We start from the raw sequence: 19,744 nt of genomic DNA, 5'->3' as shown, positions 1-19,744 counted from the left end.
GACCCATGGTGCTAAGAAGTATTCGTGTTGGTTTCCCTTTAATGTTTAGTTTCTTTTGCAGGTCTTCTGTGCAGAAAGTTGCTGTGCTTCCCGGGTCCAGAAAGGCATATGTTTCAACACACTTGTCACTCCTTTTTGACTTGATCTTCACCGGTACTATTGACAGCACACATCCTGCTTCTCCGGCCCCCATTAGGCTACAGGACTCTTGCAGAATAGACACTTGAGCACACGATACTTCACTTCCATGATGACCATCTTTCTTTTCAGGTGAGACAGAACCTTCTTTTTTCATTATGTGCAAAATGTCTGGATGCTTTAAAGCACACTCTTTACACTCAATTCTTCTTTTGCAAAATTTGCTAAGATGACCCGGAATTAAACATCCAAAACACAAGCCCTTCAGTTTTAAGAAATCCACACGCTCTTTATGTGGTTGGTGTTTGATTTTGCTGCATGAGGCAAGGGTGTGAGATTGCTGGCAGTACAAACATGGCTTATCAAAGGCACTCACAGTTTTACTTGAGTTTGCTGACTTAGCAAGCGTTTCTAGAGGCCCTTTGCTTTCGGTGGAAACATTGGTTGCAAAACTGCTTCCACGTACCTCTTTCCTTCCATAATGCTTTTCCTTTTGGTCAGTCTTTCCACTTGGGATTGGGCGGCTGTCTGAGATATTACCAAAGAGGGGATCCATCACTATTCTAGCTTGGCGGTCTATGTAGCTCACCAAATCAGCAAACTTTGCTCTCCTGCCTCTTCGCTCTTTCATGTCATAAGCTTCAGCTCGCCAACGTTCCTTCAATTTGTACGGTAGCTTAGACACCACTGTCCGTAAGTTGGTTGGGTTGTCCATCTCCTCTAAAAATTCGATGTCTTCCATGGTATTGCGACATCCAATCAAAAACATTGCATAGGCGCTCAATGCTTTCCCATCATCAGACTTCACTTGAGGCCATTTGAGAGCTTTGTCAATGTACGCGCTGGCAATCCGTAATTCATCCCCATAGTGCTTATGAAGTAGTCGCTTCGCCTCGCAGTATCCTTTGTTAGGTGTCATATGAGCACAGCTGCGAACAAGCTCTTGAGGTTCACCGGCCGTAAATTGTTCCAAGAAGTACAATTTGTCTTGATCATTGCTGGTTTTCTGCTCTATTGCGTGCTCAAACGCTCTCATGAAAGATTTGTATTGTAGCGCATCACCCTTGAACACAGGAATGTCCTTTGTTGGTAGATGAGATAGCTGCTGTTGTTTTACAAGTAGCTCAGTGATTACATTCTGTTTTTGCATAACCGCTAGTATGTCATCGCCTTTGTTAGGTTGAGCATTAGTGACATAATTGGAGACCGGTTGAGATGGCTGTTGTATTTGGGAGTGCTGTGTTTGTGGGTGAACATGAGTGTTCGTTTTAGCTTGCTGAGGAAGCATAATGCTAGTTCTTTCCTTCACGTGTCCACCTTGTGACTTTTGCACTGCCGCGTAGCTACTTAAACCATCTTCAGATCTTTCATATTCTTTAAGCACCTTTAATTTTGCTTTACTCTCAGCTAATGCAGTTTCCAGCTCTAACTCATCCTTTTCGGCTTTGATTCTAGCTGCTTCAAACTCAAGCTGTTGCATTTTCTTTAGCGCAGCAGCACGTTCGAGCAGGGCTGCATGTTCCGCTTCCTGTTTAGCTCTTGTTGACGATACTCGTGACACAGCTGAGGTGCGACTTACTTGTGATCCATGTCGGCTGGCATATGTGACATCGCAGATCCCCACCTGTGAAACGCTGTCATTTGGTTTAACAGTTTCTTGCAGATAATCAACCGCATTGTTTTCTTCTTGCAGTAGTATCTTTTCCACTGGAAGTATGAGTTCATGCTCAGCTGCAATCCAATTTTTTGTTGTTTTCATAAATCCTCTGATTGTTGCCATTTTAGGTTCGAACCAGTTCTCTTGATCAGTTGTTTTTTCATCTTCAGTCAAAAGATTTGCAACTTCATTGTTGAGACGGTTAAACTCATTTAGTGACGTTGCAAAATCATTTTCCATCATATTTTTCACACTTTGTAAATTTTGAGCATCACTCATCATTGTTTCTAACTCTTTTCTTTTGCTTGTTAGAGTTCCTAATGTTCTTCTTCTCAGTGCAATGCACCTCTGCAATCTCTCCTCTAATGCCTTCTCTGTCAGCTTATGTGACCTACCCTTTTCCATTGTATCCTCGATACATCTATGCTCATCTTCATCAGCCATCTTACAAATAGCAGAGTTAATGCTTTAGTTGAATGCAAACGTTACAAGCTTCCTTCAAATTTACTTTTCTTAATAAACCGAGTGCAAAACAACTTCTTAACGATCGCCTTAACTCCACATTGACTGAATCAGAGCTTGCTATCAGCATACATTTTGCAGGGAGAAGTTACTTTCGTTTTCTTCCAAACTCACTCAATATCCTCGCGCGTCCGTATCACGTCTTTCAATCCGTACTTTTTCTCCTCGGTCTCCGTTTTTTGAAGAAAAAAGTCCCCACTTCAGCGCGCAGCGTCACTTCTCTCTTAGCTGACAGGCCAAAACCGCCGAGAAACTGCGGTCTGTTCGCGGCTCTCTGAGGCTCGTTTGCGGCGCTAAAGTCCGATCCGTTTCTTCAACCAGCAACAATTTTGCCACGTCCTCTTCGTTATTCAGGTAATCCAGCGCAGCTTCGTATTAGCTTAGTTTTTTGACTAAATATAGTGGCACCTAGTTTCTTCTTTTTCTTCTGTACCACTTTTTGAAGTCAGTCTAATACAACCAGTATTTGAAACACGAGCAAACCAAACGGTCTTCTTTTAAAATGTTTACTTCCAAAACATTATTATAAAACAAAATTATACATAGACAATGGTACGCACGGTCAAAAAACTGTGTTGCTTCCAACGTCTCTAACTTCAAACTAAAACTAACTACATCCAATCGCTTACGCTATGACGTAGTGCTATCTGACTGGAAGCTCAAAATACTGAAATATTATCAAATCTAAACATTACTAAATCATGCATTACTAAACATTACTTAACCAATATATTTCTTATAAATGTTCTTTTACTGGTTTTAAACTAAATTATTATTTCAGATGAACTAGTCCTTATGTGGCTCTTACAGTCACTTTTGATCAATTGAATGTGTCCTTGCAAAATAAAAGTATTAATTTTAATAATAATAAAAAAATTATTGATTTATAAAAAAAATTTTATTGATTTATAAAAAAAAAATCAAACATCATAATTAGAATTGCACATATATAAAAAGCAACTGAACTCATTTATTTATTTAAAACACTAAATAGTAAAAAGGTTCACTCTAAAAAATGCTGGGCTATTTCAACCCAATTTTGGGTCAAATATGGACAAACCCAGTTGTTGGGTTACATTTTTTAATTACATTTTTAACCCAACGTTTGGGTTTGTCCATATTTGACCCAAAATTGGGTTGAAATAGCCCAGCATTTTTTAGAGTGTTGTATTAATATAATTTATAATTACGTTACAGTTGTATCTCACTAACAATGATTGTATTATCTATCTATATATTACGGCAATAACAGGGAATCTGTAGCCTTAAAGCTTAAAATTATTAAAACGTGGCCTTGTGAATTTATTAGATGTGTAATTCTATCAAGATCTCTTACATAAAGCAAACGTTGGCATTTTTCGGAGCATCTCAATGTCATTTCATGATCGAATTTGATCCGGCACACCATGCACTTGCTTCTAAGCTAAAGAGATTCATATTAATGGATTCGTTTTGTACACATATTTAGAAAAGCTTTAAAAGCCCGGATCGATGTCGTGCTGAACCCGAAGCGGATGCATGAGTGCGGATCAGCAGTGAACTCATTAGGACTCAATCATGCCTCCATTTACCCTGTCAGTGTTTCCGACACACACTCATCTGTGGGAATGGGAGATGAATGCACAACACACACTCAAATGCCCTTCATTAGTTTGTGCCCCCTTTCTCCCCGAGAGGTGGAAACTGTCTTTGAGAAAGCGGGCATTGTGAATCCGGAAATTCCTCTCTGGCCAAAGCATTTCATGCACACTGTTCTCAGACCCCTGCTCGGCCAGCCGAGAGATGTATCGCGATCACGGCCGGCCTCGACGTGTTATGACAGCCTTGTGTTTTGGCATCCCGACTCGAGCCAAGAGCCATGGTGGGAGACGCATAAAAGCTTGTGCTGAAGGCATTCTCGTCTCATCGGATGCAATGCACTTGTCAAAGTGAGAGACACGCTGAGACTCATGAAGCCGAAGCATCATGTGACTCCTCCAGCAGGGGGCGCTGTTGCATGAAAACACACACACACACACACAGGCCTCACACACACTAATCATGTGTTTTTCTCATAGATGCAACAGAAGAACGGATCTCCAGGGATTTACAGTGTGTGTGTGTGTGTGTGTGTGTGTGTGTGTGTGTGTGTGTGTGTGTGACCCAGATGTCAACTATAAAAGCTTTAAACGCATCAGTGTGGATTTATATTCAGTAAACGGTGAACTATCAGTGTATGGAGGACCAAACCTGCAGAAATTAAAAATGAATAAATAAATGAATAAATGTGACAAATAGATAAATAAATGTGACAATATAAAAATAAATAAAGGAATAAACGACTTGATAAAATAAATATGAAAATAAAATTAATTTATTTTTGTATTATTTTTCCCCTTAATGTATTTTCTGCTTTTATACATTTAAAAAAAATCGTTTTAACTTTTATTTATTGGTTATTTATTTATTTTTATATTTATTCTTAAATTTATTTATACATTTATTTATTTTCACATGTATTTATTTTTAGATTTATTGATTCATTTATTTTTACATTTCTTTGTCTTGTATGATAATTAGGTGGGTTGGTCTTGCTTACCATTGGTTCATCGTTGATTGAAGCGCTTGCTCGATTACTCTGGCTTTGCATAGTGACGTCGGGTGGTGGTGACAGGTGTGTGGCCTACTATGGCGGACGTTTTACAAATAGCTAGAGTTGCGCAATTTAGCAAATTAAGTTGGTAACGCATCAAAGTACTATGTGTTGTTTAGATTAGATGTGCTTATCAATGTTTTAGGAGAGATATTTACCAACATGAAAGTCGAAGAACAGCCAGAGGAAAGGCAAGCTTGTTCGTCTTGCAAATCCTCTTCCTCTGTTGTAAGGCGTAAATACGGTAGTCTTGCAACTTCAGCTAGAACGCGTAGGAAAGTAAACAAACCAGCCATCATTTTAGAAGTGAAGGGGATAGTAACAGAAGTGCAATAAAAACAATTCTGACCTGTCAACTTGACATGTTTTATTTTTCTTGCTTTTAGCTGGCAAAAAAAAAAAAACTACTGAACAATAACCACCAATTTCTATAATATTTTATTAAACATTTTTTATGACAATTGTATGATCTAAGTCAGTGGTTCCCAACCTTTTTCCATAAAAGACAGAGAAAACGCGACGCAGCCGCCACGCAACAGAAACGCCACGCTCACACCACGCATCCAGTGTGTCACCGGCCAAAGAGACGCCGGCGCGACCACAACAGTGCCCAACATCAAATGGCAAACATAATGCAAGCGGAACGAAACTGCTCGTTATTGTGTGGTTGACGGACCGTTTATCAGTTTGGACCAGTGCAGCGCGAGCCGATCGTGATCATGCGACGCTGTTACTACACAGCGTTAATAAGAGATCCAGTAAAGAAAGCATTTGAATTTGCCACAGAAGTAATAACATCGCTGCGAGATCTAGAGAGAAACATTCACATTTCTCCGTTATTAACGGATCAAACAGCGCGTGGAAACCAGGAAGAAACATTGTGCCGTGAATGAACCATGGATTGTTGGATTGTTCCGATTTTCCTAGAAGCCATTGGTGGTTGAGAAAAGCAACCATTTCAGTTATTTAGAGTCAAGATCTATTACAGAACAGTCATTAAACTAGAAAACCAACCATCCACTGGGTGTCTGACTCTGGGTGTGAAAAATCTCCTTAAATCGATTAGCTGGCCTGACGATTCTATTCGTGAGCTCTCAGCCAATGATGCACTGAAGCTACACAAGGACCGCCTTCCTCATTTCCATGTTACACATGGAAATGTAAAAATAAATGAATCAATAAATAAATAAATCAAAAAATAAATACATGTGGAAATAAATAAATTAATACATAAATAAATAAATCTAAACAATAAATGTAAGAATAAATAGCCTATATAAAAATAAATAAATAACGAATAAATACAAGTTAAAAGATTTTTTTAAATGTAAAAATGTATAAAAGCAGAAAATAATACATTAAGGGGAATAACAACATTTTTTTTATATAAAAATAAATTTGATTAGAAATTAGTCATGTTTATTTTATCAAGTCGTTTATTCCTTTATTTATTTTCCTATTATCACATTTATTTATCTATTTATCACATTTATTTATCTATTTATTAATTTATCTATTCATTTATTCATTTTTAATTTCTGCAGGTTTGGTCCTCCATATCAGTGAGGAGAAGCTCACAAAGAAATGTTTACATCACATTTACACCCCAAAACAAAATAAATCTTGCATTTTTTTGTTTTTTTGATTGTGGGATTATTTTTTAACTCTAGAAAAAAAGTGCAACACTAACTACAAATAAAATATAAACGTAATTTATGTTGAGAGCATTCTCCTTTTTAACCTCCTCCACAGTTGCTTTTCAATTTTGGTTCATTTTTATTCCCATTTATGTAAAATAAAATAAAATAAACTTTTAAGCGCTTCGAGTGCTGAGAAAAAGCGCTATATAAATGTAATGAATTATTATAATTATAATTTCTTTTTTTTTAATGCAATAATAGAATAAAATCTACAGTAATACAATATATTTTTTTAATAAAATAAAGTTAAATACAAAAATAAATGTAAATTCTTATACTGTAATACAATATATTTTTTAATAAAATTAACATACATTACATTGAATACTACAAATTATGTATAATTTGTGTATTATGTATAATTTGCATTAGTCAGTATTGTTTGTGGTGCTGGCTAATTTTGTTTAAAATAATGCAATGCACAATAAAATACGGTATATCAACGCAAAATAATAATAATGCACAATGCAATGGTTCTTAAATGTTCTTAATGCAAAATGTAATTTGCTGTTTTGTTCTCTGATTTTGGGCTGAAGAACGAGCCTCCTCTCGTCTCCACATTTCTGAGCGCTGATGTGTGGAGTCTCCATGGCAGAGCTCGAGTGAAAGAGCCCCAGTGTGTGTGAGCCTCAGTGTGTGTGAGCCTCAGTGTGTGTGAGCCTCAGTGTGTGAGCATCAGTGTGTGTGAGCATCAAACTGTGTGTCGCGTCACATAAAGCTGTCAGCGTGTGTTTCTCTGGGTCAGATGGAGGAGTTTCAGAACGGCCTGTGAGTTTGCATATTTCAGAGACACATACATTATTTACTATATGAGAAGAGAAATGCTTTCATACTTTCACAGTCTTATTGATCCTACAGATACTGTAAGGGACATGTTACCGTTTCTGCCGTTGTATACTTTGTCCATAAATATTAACTTGGTACAATGCCCATAAATCCACGATAACGCATCATTTTTAGTTTCCACCAAAATATCTTATTTACCACACTGAGATGACTGTAAATTAATTGAATTACTGTAAATTAATCGAATCACTGTGATTCATTTACAGTCTTCATTTGATTCATTTACAGTCTTTGATTCATTTACAGTCTTCATTTAATTCATTTACAGTCTTTGATTCATTTACAGTCTTTGATTCATTTACAGTCTTCATTTGATTCATTTACAGTCTTTGATTCATTTACAGTCTTCATTTGATTCATTTACAGTCTTTGATTCATTTACAGTCTTTGATTCATTTAGTCTTTGATTCATTTACAGTCTTTGATTCATTTACAGTCTTTGATTCATTTACAGTCTTCATTTGATTCATTTAAAGTCTTCATTTGATTCATTTACAGTCTTTGATTCATTTACAGTCTTTGATTCATTTACAGTCTTCATTTGATTCATTTAAAGTCTTCATTTGATTCATTTACAGTCTTTGATTCATTTACAGTCTTTGATTCATTTACAGTCTTTGATTCATTTACAGTCATTCGATTTTAAGACTGTACATGAATCAAATGAAGACAGTAAATGAATCAAATGAAGACTGTAAATGAATCAAATGAAGACTGTAAATGAATCAAATGAAGACTGTAAATGAATCAAATGAAGACTGTAAATGAATCAAATAAAGACTGTAAATGAATCAGATGAAGACTGTAAATGAATCAAATGACTAAATGAAGACTGTAAATGAATCAAATGAAGACTGTAAATGAATCAAATGACTAAATGAATCTAATGTCTGTAAATTAATCAAATAATGTCTGTAAATGAATCACCCGTTTAAACAGAGTAAAGAGTCGTTTCAAAACATGTCTTTGATTATAGTGGAGGTTTACCACACATTTACCACAGTTTTACTAGAGAAACTATTATATTTTGACAGAAACTACTATCCGTATCCAACAACAACAACAACAACAACAACATCTTACCATGCTTTTTTCCCCACACTGTTTTTTGCACTTTATAGCAAAAAAGTACTGTGACGGTACAGATGGTAATACTACTTTAAAATACACCTTACTTGTAAGATTGCCAAAGTGCATGTCCAAAATACCATAGTACACACAGACTCAAATGTGTATGTATATGAAGAAAGTATTAGCATGAGCAATAGTAACAGTGATGATTGCCTTTTTAAACAGCACTAATGATTATAGTAACTACTGTGGTATTCTGGCAGAAACTGTGGTCGCCATGGTGATGTGTGTATGGGAGCCAGTGAGGGATTGTGCGTGGGACAGAACTGATGATCGGTTCACAATGGGTTGCCAAGGTTACGCTGACATTACTCTGATGGAAGAAGAGTGGGACGAATCTTTCATTCTGTTGAACCCCTTCACCTCAGCCCACGCACACACACACACACACACACACACACACACACACACACACACACACACACACACACACACTCTCACACACTCTCGCGCACACACACACACTCTCACACAAACACACACACATTCACGCACACACACACACACACACACCAAAATAACTATAGTTCATATTAATACATATGTATATGTATTAATATATATATAAAATAGTAATAATATTTAATATTTAATATTTTAAATATTTAAATTTAAAATAAAGTAATAATATTTGATTGATAATCAACATTTATGTATTTATATCAATATATAAATAGCGATACAAAACATATAAATATTACATATCAATAAAATATTGTATACAAAATACAATTATATAAATATGAATCAATCTGAAAGCATATATATATATACATTATAGCTTTCAAATTGATTAATATATACAATTTTATTTTATAATAATATTGTATTGATATGTAATATTTATATATTTTGTATTATTGTATAAAATATTATTACTTTATTTCATTACTGTATATATATATATATATATACATAATATACATATACAGTGGGCTATATATATATATATAATTTTTATTGTTAATATTTTTTTTAATCTAAAATGTTAGAAATGTAAAAAATGGAAAGAACTACAAAAATAATAAACATAAATGTATACAACTTAAATGGTTAAATTATATAACAAAAAGGTAAAAAAACAAAAAATAAAACAGCAAACTGAAAACATATTATAGCACTTTACACAAAAGAAATGAGGCTCAGTGGATGTTGAAGCAAAGCTAAATTGTCTATGATTGCATTATGAAGAACTCAAGCCATTATAGTCCAGATAAATGCATTATTACCTCCATAATAACATATTACACGTGCGAAATAACCATCCATTAGCCGAACTCGTGACGTCAAAGCAGCCGGTATAACACACACACACACGCTAAAGGTTTTGCCAACTATAAAAAAAGAAAATGAAGTTCAGGTCGTTCCCTTATTGCCGTTCCCACAGATGATGAGAAACGAGGTATTTTTAATGATTGATGATTTAACAGAGGAAATAAAGTGGAGCGCTGCCGTCGTGAGATAACTCGAGCCTCAGGGAAACATGAGGACAGACACTGAGGAGCAGAAGGACGAGTCCCTGAAGATCAAGAGAAGCTGGGCGTTCTGGCAAAGGGTTATTAACTTCCCATGACGGGCTAGACTGTTCCCATTCCTGGAAAAACATGCGCTAGTGCACTGGGAAAACAAAAGGGTTAAAGGGGTGGTTGAGTATGATTTGACTTTTCTAACTGTAGTTAGTGTGTAATGTTGTGTTTTCTAACTGTAGTTAGTGTGTAATGTTGTGTTTTCTAACTGTAGTTAGTGTGTAATGTTGTGTTTTCTAACTGTAGTTAGTGTGTAATGTTGTGTTTTCTAACTGTAGTTAGTGTGTAATGTTGTGTTGTCTAACTGTAGTTAGTGTGTAATGTTGTGTTTTCTAACTGTAGTTAGTGTGTAATGTTGTGTTGTCTAACTGTAGTTAGTGTGTAATGTTGTGTTTTCTAACTGTAGTTAGTGTGTAATGTTGTGTTTTCTAACTGTAGTTAGTGTGTAATGTTGTGTTGTCTAACTGTAGTTAGTGTGTAATGTTGTGTTTTCTAACTGTAGTTAGTGTGTAGTGTTGTGTTTTCTAACTGTAGTTAGTGTGTAATGTTGTGTTTTCTAACTGTAGTTAGTGTGTAATGTTGTGTTTTCTAACTGTAGTTAGTGTGTATTGTTGTGTTTTCTAACTGTAGTTAGTGTGTAGTGTTGTGTTTTCTAACTGTAGTTAGTGTGTAGTGTTGTGTTTTCTAACTGTAGTTAGTGTGTAATGTTGTGTTTTCTAACTGTAGTTAGTGTGTAGTGTTGTGTTTTCTAACTGTAGTTAGTGTGTAATGTTGTGTTGTCTAACTGTAGTTAGTGTGTAATGTTGTGTTTTCTAACTGTAGTTAGTGTGTAATGTTGTGTTTTCTAACTGTAGTTAGTGTGTAATGTTGTGTTGTCTAACTGTAGTTAGTGTGTAATGTTGTGTTTTCTAACTGTAGTTAGTGTGTAATGTTGTGTTTTCTAACTGTAGTGAGTGTGTAATGTTGTGTTGTCTAACTGTAGTTAGTGTGTAATGTTGTGTTTTCTAACTGTAGTTAGTGTGTAATGTTGTGTTTTCTAACTGTAGTGAGTGTGTAATGTTGTGTTGTCTAACTGTAGTTAGTGTGTAATGTTGTGTTGTCTAACTGTAGTTAGTGTGTAATGTTGTGTTTTCTAACTGTAGTTAGTGTGTAATGTTGTGTTTTCTAGCTGTAGTTAGTGTGTAATGTTGTGTTTTCTAACTGTAGTTAGTGTGTAATGTTGTGTTGTCTAACTGTAGTTAGTGTGTAATGTTGTGTTTTCTAACTGTAGTTAGTGTGTAATGTTGTGTTTTCTAACTGTAGTTAGTGTGTAATGTTGTGTTGTCTAACTGTAGTTAGTGTGTAATGTTGTGTTTTCTAACTGTAGTTAGTGTGTAATGTTGTGTTTTCTAACTGTAGTTAGTGTGTAATGTTGTGTTGTCTAACTGTAGTTAGTGTGTAATGTTGTGTTTTCTAACTGTAGTTAGTGTGTAATGTTGTGTTTTCTAACTGTAGTTAGTGTGTAATGTTGTGTTTTCTAGCTGTAGTTAGTGTGTAATGTTGTGTTTTCTAACTGTAGTTAGTGTGTAATGTTGTGTTGTCTAACTGTAGTTAGTGTGTAATGTTGTGTTTTCTAACTGTAGTTAGTGTGTAATGTTGTGTTTTCTAACTGTAGTTAGTGTGTAATGTTGTGTTGTCTAACTGTAGTTAGTGTGTAATGTTGTGTTTTCTAACTGTAGTTAGTGTGTAATGTTGTGTTTTCTAACTGTAGTTAGTGTGTAATGTTGTGTTTTCTAACTGTAGTTAGTGTGTAATGTTGTGTTTTCTAACTGTAGTTAGTGTGTAATGTTGTGTTGTCTAACTGTAGTTAGTGTGTAATGTTGTGTTTTCTAACTGTAGTTAGTGTGTAATGTTGTGTTTTCTAACTGTAGTTAGTGTGTAATGTTGTGTTGTCTAACTGTAGTTAGTGTGTAATGTTGTGTTGTCTAACTGTAGTTAGTGTGTAATGTTGTGTTGTCTAACTGTAGTTAGTGTGTAATGTTGTGTTTTCTAACTGTAGTTAGTGTGTAATGTTGTGTTTTCTAACTGTAGTTAGTGTGTAATGTTGTGTTGTCTAACTGTAGTTAGTGTGTAATGTTGTGTTTTCTAACTGTAGTTAGTGTGTAATGTTGTTTTCTAACTGTAGTTAGTGTGTAATGTTGTGTTTTCTAACTGTAGTTAGTGTGTAATGTGTTTTCTAACTGTAGTTAGTGTGTAATGTGTTTTCTAACTGTAGTTAGTGTGTAGTGTTGTGTTTTCTAACTGTAGTTAGTGTGTAGTGTTGTGTTTTCTAACTGTAGTTAGTGTGTAATGTTGTGTTTTCTAACTGTAGTTAGTGTGTAATGTTGTTTTCTAACTGTAGTTAGTGTGTAATGTTGTGTTTTCTAACTGTAGTTAGTGTGTAATGTTGTGTTTTCTAACTGTAGTTAGTGTGTAATGTTGTTTTCTAACTGTAGTTAGTGTGTAATGTTGTTTTCTAACTGTAGTTAGTTTGTAATGTTGTGTTTTCTAACTGTAGTTAGTGTGTAATGTTGTGTTTTCTAACTGTAGTTAGTGTGTAATGTGTAGTTAGTGTGTAATGTTGTGTTTTTTAACTGTAGTTAGTGTGTAATGTTGTGTTTGATCATAAACAACATCTGCAAAGTTACAACGCTCAAAGTTCAGAGCAAAGGGAGATATTTGCTTTTAAAGAAATCGCTTTTTAAGGACTACAACAAACGGCTGGTAGGAACTACACGACATTAGTGACATCACCAACCCTAAAATTTACATAAACCCCGCCCCCGGAACACGATTTATAGATTATCATGACAGAATATGCTAATCAATAACACATAAGCTTCATAAATGCATCAACTAACCATTCAGAAATGTTGTCCACATGTTGTCACTTCTTCTCGAGTCTCTCCATCTTTGTCTGAACATAAACATTGAAATGTTCAGTGCATGTGTGTGTGAGGTTAAAGGACACCATAGATATATACACTAGATGTCGCCTTGGGGTTCTAAGCATGCGTCTAAACCGCCGCCATCTTGGAACAGGGGTCTTGTCATAGGAAGTAGCTATAGGTAACGCTGCTATCTCCGCCTGTACTTCGAGTTCATGGATGATGCCGGACTTTTGTTCTGCGTATGTATGTTCACACGAACGAAATCTGAACTAGGAAGAATGTTAAAAAAAATAAATAATAATTTACATTTCTCTGGACTCAATGATGAATACACGTCTGATCATTAGAACGAACCAAAAAAACTAGAAAATCGCATTCATGACGATTTATGGTGATTTTATTTCCGTTAAACCTTTGCCTACATTGACGCTGATGCATTAAAGAGGAGGGACTCCCCTGTTCCAAGATGGCGGCTCTATTGATGCATTCGTTCCAATGAACTGCCGTAGCCAAGGCAACTTCTAGTGTATATATCTATGAAAGGACACATGCTCTTGAAGCTCCGCCCCCTGTGTCGGGAGCAGCAGCTCATTTGCATTTAAAGGGACAGACACAAAACGGTGTGTTTTTGCTCACCCTCAAAAAGTGACAATTTTATCATGCTATATAAAAATATCTGTGGGGGTATTTTGAGCAAAAACTTCACACTGGGGACATCAGAGACTTACTTTACATCTTCTGAAAAGGGCATTATACCAACCCTTAAAAATATGGATGGCATAGAAAAAATGTCACCCTTGTTCTAGAAAATAAACGTTGACAACATTAAAATTACAAAAGATCAAATTTGCACATATATCAAATAAATATTTATAATAAATTAATTACATATTATAATTAAATACAAATGTTCAATACTCCCAAAATTCTCATTGGTATCAAAAACATTATATTTATTTATTGAATATATTTATATATAAATGTCTAGATATTTGTAGAAAAGTATAAAATAGTTTTAAATATATTTATGTTTATTTATTTACTGAAATCTATATAAATGTATCACATTCTAATCATGAAATCATGAAAAGTTTTTGTATATATATTTATAGAAATTATTAAAATACAGTTACATGTTTACTTATTTATTTATGTATTGAAATCTATAGGGAATTATCATATTCATAATCAAGAAAAGTAGAAATATCTCATCCGTATAAAGAAGAATGAAGGAATGACATTTTATGTTAACAACTGAACAATATGTGCTAATATTTCCCTGATTATGAAGACAGCCAGTCATGTGCTGTTCTTTTCACAGGATCCCTCCTATAAACAAACGCCTGTTTAATTAATAAAACATAACTCATTGTAATTAAACAGCTCAACAGTGTGATTTGAGCAGTCCTGACGGCCACAGCTGCGCGTGTTTTACGCTGACAAATTGGTTTGTTCTGTTTACAGAGGCACCGGTCCAAAAGAGCTTGTTATTATGTATAGTTTAGTTCTTCTTGAAATGGACGACGACCATGTGAAACAAGCATGAAATATGGCGAACAGATGTGGTCTGAGAAACAGAGAAATCCCCCTGTGCTTGATCCAGATAAGCAGCGTAACCTTGAGTTGCTCGATTACAGACATTAACTAGCAGAGGAAAGACTAAAATACAAACCAGGTCTCTTTAAAAGCATTGTTTGTTCCGGTGGGAAATGCATGGGTCTTCTTAAGAAAAACCCCAGTTACACTTTATTTTAAGGAGTAAATATATATTTAAAGCTGCAGTACGTAAGTTTTTTGGGTTAAAAATTATATTGAGCATATAATGAGCAATAGTATTGATATGACTGTCATGATATGACTGTCAGTGTATATATATATCTATGCACCAGTCTTCGCACACGTCACACAGAAGGAAGCGCCCGCGCCCTCAGATCACTTGGACTTATACTTGTGTATAAGAGGTAAAAACGATAAAAATACCGTTCTTTTTCTCACACAAACCGCTCGTTTCGTGTCTTAGGCCATCAATGTGTACTTACGATTGGGAATTGTTGAATTTGGACGATGGGGAATTGTTTTAATTTGGACTCTGTGCATGCTCTTTGAGACAGTGACCATAGACCTGCATTATATGACTGTCAGACAACAACGGTTTGACCTAAAAATATCAAAATTGAAACTACTGCGGAGACAAAGACACCTACATCTTGGATGCCCTTGAGGTAAGATAAAACATACCAAAATTTAATTTCAAAGTGAACTATCCCTTTAAGTAGTAAGTAATATTACGCAACTACATGCACTTATAGGGTTAGGGTAGGATTAGGGTTAGTTGGATGTAATTATGCATAATTTACTGTTATGGTAAGTACATGTAACATATGTAACGAAGACACTGTAAAATAAAGTGTAACTAAAACTCCCAGTAATCTCACACGAGTTTCAGAAGAGATCTCACCAATGTATGAACTCAAACATTCCTTCGAGATCACATGATCTGATTCATCATTTATAGCTCTATATAGAACCTCATTAGTGTCTGTTGTTGAGTATGATTGATTAGTGTTAATTGGTCTTCATCTTTCCATCCAGCAGACACACAGAGCCGAACGATCGGGCTTTTGTTGGATCTCCAGAGATGTCATTAGATCAGAATGTCACACTGGCCGGAGAATGAGCTCCATTATGACATCACTTCCTGGTTTGCTGAGCACAAGGTCTTGCCAGAATAGCAGATCATTGTGACTTCGATCGAAACCAGAGAGCAAGGTTTCCCGTCAAACTGGAAATAGGTCTATGAATCGAACTACTCATGAGATGTTATGCAGCAAATCTCACTAAACGCTTCAAGAACATGTTCAGGTGCCCAGAAATAAGAAACAAAAAATATTTATTGCATATATATGTTCACATATATCAAAAGAAATACAATTAAAAGAGAGCATTAAAAGTAAAAGTTTTTTTTTATAGACTGTTGATTTATTTTCAAAATAAATAATATATACACTAATGGTCAAAAAAAATTTTTTTTAAATGTTTTTTTCTCTTCTGCTCACCAAGGTGGCATTTATTTATCAAAACATTATTATAATTTAAAGTAAATGTTTTCTATTTGAATATATTTTCAAAGCTAATTTATTCCTGTGATGGGAAGTATATTTTAAGAATGGCAAATTATTTAATGCCAAAATTAAACGAAATAAATTATATTTTAGCATATATTTATATAAATTACACATGTATCAAAATAAATAAAATTACAAGAAATTTTAAAAATAAATATATATAATTTATATGGTAAATATATACTAAAAGCAAATATTTAGTTATTTATTATTTACATTTTTTATTTATTATTTAGTTATGTATTTAATCTATCCATCCATCTAAAAAAAAGCCTAAATTAAATCTGTTCATCATATAAAGTGATTGAGTCTTCAGAAAATTAAACTAAACTAAATACGATCGCTTTATTAACTTTTTAAAGTTTCAAAATGGTAGTTGCGTATCACTGTAAAAAAATATTTTCATGATTTGTTATCACAACTTTTTATCTTTTGTCAGATCAACTTAGATAACTAATGTTGGTGAAGATAACATACTATTTTGAGTTTCTGTTTATTAAACCATTCTTCTTCATTGTATTAACTCATTATATTTTAAGGTAACAAGGTAACTTGCTTTTTTAAGTTAAACCAACATTTTTTTTTTTTTTTTTTTTTTTCAGTATACTGTCAATGGATGGACAGAAACTACTCGGATTTCATCAAAAATATCTTCAATTGTGTCCCGAAGCTGAACGAAAGTCTTCCGGGGTTTGAAACGACACGAGGGAGAGTAATTACTGACATGATTTCCAGTTTTGAGTGACCGAACCCTTTAAAGTCCAGCGGAGGAATGTGGTGTGATTACAGCCACTCGTTGTGTTGAGCCTCATTGGTCCGTGTGAAGTGTGTGTGAATATTCCCGCTCTCCCTGAAGACTGTTATCAGTCGGGAGTGTTCCCTGGTCGTCCGTGATGAATGTGATGCAGAAGACGAGACACTAGCAAACACTCCTACAGTCCTTTCAGGCATATTTAAAGACCTCCATGAAATCAAACTTCAGGATTTTGTAGCTTATAGTTCAAGCATGTAGTCTTAAAGTGGCTCACAATTTGTCATATATCAACTACTTTTTTATTGTCGATGTATGAACAGCTTAATGATACCCAGACTCCCTGTGTTGTCAGTGAAAGCCTGATGTTTATGTGAAGGACTCGGTCGTTTTTGCCAGGAAAACCAAAAGCATGTGACGTTTTACGCCATTCACATGAAACGAATGAATGCTTGCACAATGTTCAGGTCTTGAGATGCACGATATATCGCCACCATATCGGTATCGGCCGATATATGTTAATTTTTAATGTTATCGGCGCGATAAGAAAATTTGGCCGATATATTAAAGCCGATAAATCATGTATTATTATTTTCTTCAGATGCGCACAGTTCAACATGATGGCTTTGAATTGCTTGAAATATGATTAGAATCACTTAAAAAAAGGAAAATACAGTCTGTCATATCGGCTACATAACATTATAATGAGAACATTATAATAATTGTGTGTTTGGGACATGGCCTTTAATGGTGAGACTTTTGTTTTTGTAATCAGGCTCTCAAAAAATATACAAATTTGGATTTAGATTTATCGGCCGATATATCGGTTATCGGCTTTCAAATATAAAGAATTATCGGGTATCGACCAAAATGTTCAAATTATTTTTGTAATTAGGCTCTCAAAATTTGAGATTTAGATTAATATACTAATATATCGGCTTTCAAATATAAAGAATTATCGGTTATCGGTATCGGACAAAATTTTCATATCGGTTCATCCCGATGTTCAGGATAATGCCGTAACATTATATGCACATGTGACCCTGGATCACAGAACCAGTCTGGAGCCGCACGGGTATATCTGTGGCAATAGCAACTATACATTGTATGGCTCAAAATTATCCATTTTTCTTTTATGCCAAAAATCATGAGGATATTAAGATCATGTTCCATGAAGATATTTAGTAAATGTCCTACCGTAAATATATAAAACATGTATTTTTGTGAGTGAATGCAGCACAATCGTGAACATAAATGCACAACTTTAAAGGAGATTTTCTCAATGTTTACATTTTTTTGCTCCTCAGATTCCAGATTTTTAATAGTTGTATCTCGACCAAATATTGTCCTATCCTAACACACCACACATCAATGGAGAGATTATTTATCCAGCTTTCAGATGATATATACATCTCAATTTAAAAAAAAATTGACTGGTTTTTGTGCATGGTCACATATTTTTATATATTTAAAACCTCCTTGTTTTTTAATAATAATGTCAACAAAATCATGGAGTTCATGGGCTTCTTAACAACTGCAACTTCAGCACATCTTAAAAAGCTGATCTCTGCCAAACCAGCTAGAACTCATAAAGACAAACGAAAACGCTTATAAAATCAGCAGATTTGAGCTCAGACGGGGCTGAAATCTTGTGCTCACACAACACTCGCTAACTTGACTTTTCCAAACACACTACACTTATTTACAATCTCAACTTTCGTAGACGGCAAAGACATTATACGATTAAGGTCCCGTTCTAGATTTCTACGTCGAACAAACAATTAATAGCAAACGTCTAAACATTTACAGTAAGAAGTGTCAGAGGAAAGTGCCAGATGTTTATATTATACACTGAAGTGCTTCCCCCGCCTCGACACCGAGAAGTGCTTGATTAAATATCTATAAAGACATATTCATACGCTGGATAATATAGCTAAAAAAAAACAGCTTATGAGGTTATGATTATCATGGTTATGAGATGAATTTTCATAATTTCCATAATTTTCAACCCAACAGCCGTGTTCCCGAATACATCCAGTGTGTTTAATGACGCAAAATACAGTAAAAGATCCAGTCAGAAGTCATCAAGGAAAGTTTTTCACTAAAATGAACTCATGGACGATTTTTTGAGTTTTGTTTTATTAAAATGGAAGTAAAAAAAAAAAAGTTTTTTTACGATTGAAGTTTAAATCAGACGTTATTAAAAACCTCGCAATGTTCTCAACAAAACTGATCTAATGACATGGTTTTGGAAAACTTTTATGGCCAAATAAAAAGTGCATAAAAGCATGGCATGTTTCACACACTGGTGTTTGGGCTTCTTTGAGTTTTACTAACTGGCCAAAAGTTGAGATAACTTTATGCATTTCGTCACATTGAAATCCACTGGACGATGAAGTATATAAAGAATAAAAAATGATTTTTTTTTACAGTGCGATGTTGAGTAATCTTATATAACCTGCAATAACGCCGTCAATGCATTCTCTTGGCAGATGTGTTGAAGTGTGTATCCACATCTGGGCCGTCTCACACACACACACACACACACACACACACACCACACCACACCCTGGGCTCTGGCAGGGACACAGCGGGAATTGAATACATCCCATTTGTACGTGTGTGTGTGTGTGTGTGTGTGTTGTTGTGTGTGTGTGTGTGTGTGTGTGTGTGTGTGTGTGTGTGTGTGTGTGCTGAAAAACACACATGGCTTGTGGGAAGGTCTGGATGTCATTATACTTCTAACTTACGTCTCCCAAGACTGTTTATTTCTCGCCCTGTCTCACACACACACACACACACACAAC

The sequence above is a fragment of the Phoxinus phoxinus genome (assembly GCF_949152265.1).
Source record: "Phoxinus phoxinus genome assembly, chromosome: 22".
Classification (NCBI taxonomy): Eukaryota; Metazoa; Chordata; class Actinopteri; order Cypriniformes; family Leuciscidae; genus Phoxinus; species Phoxinus phoxinus.
This window is presented reverse-complemented; position numbering follows the sequence as displayed.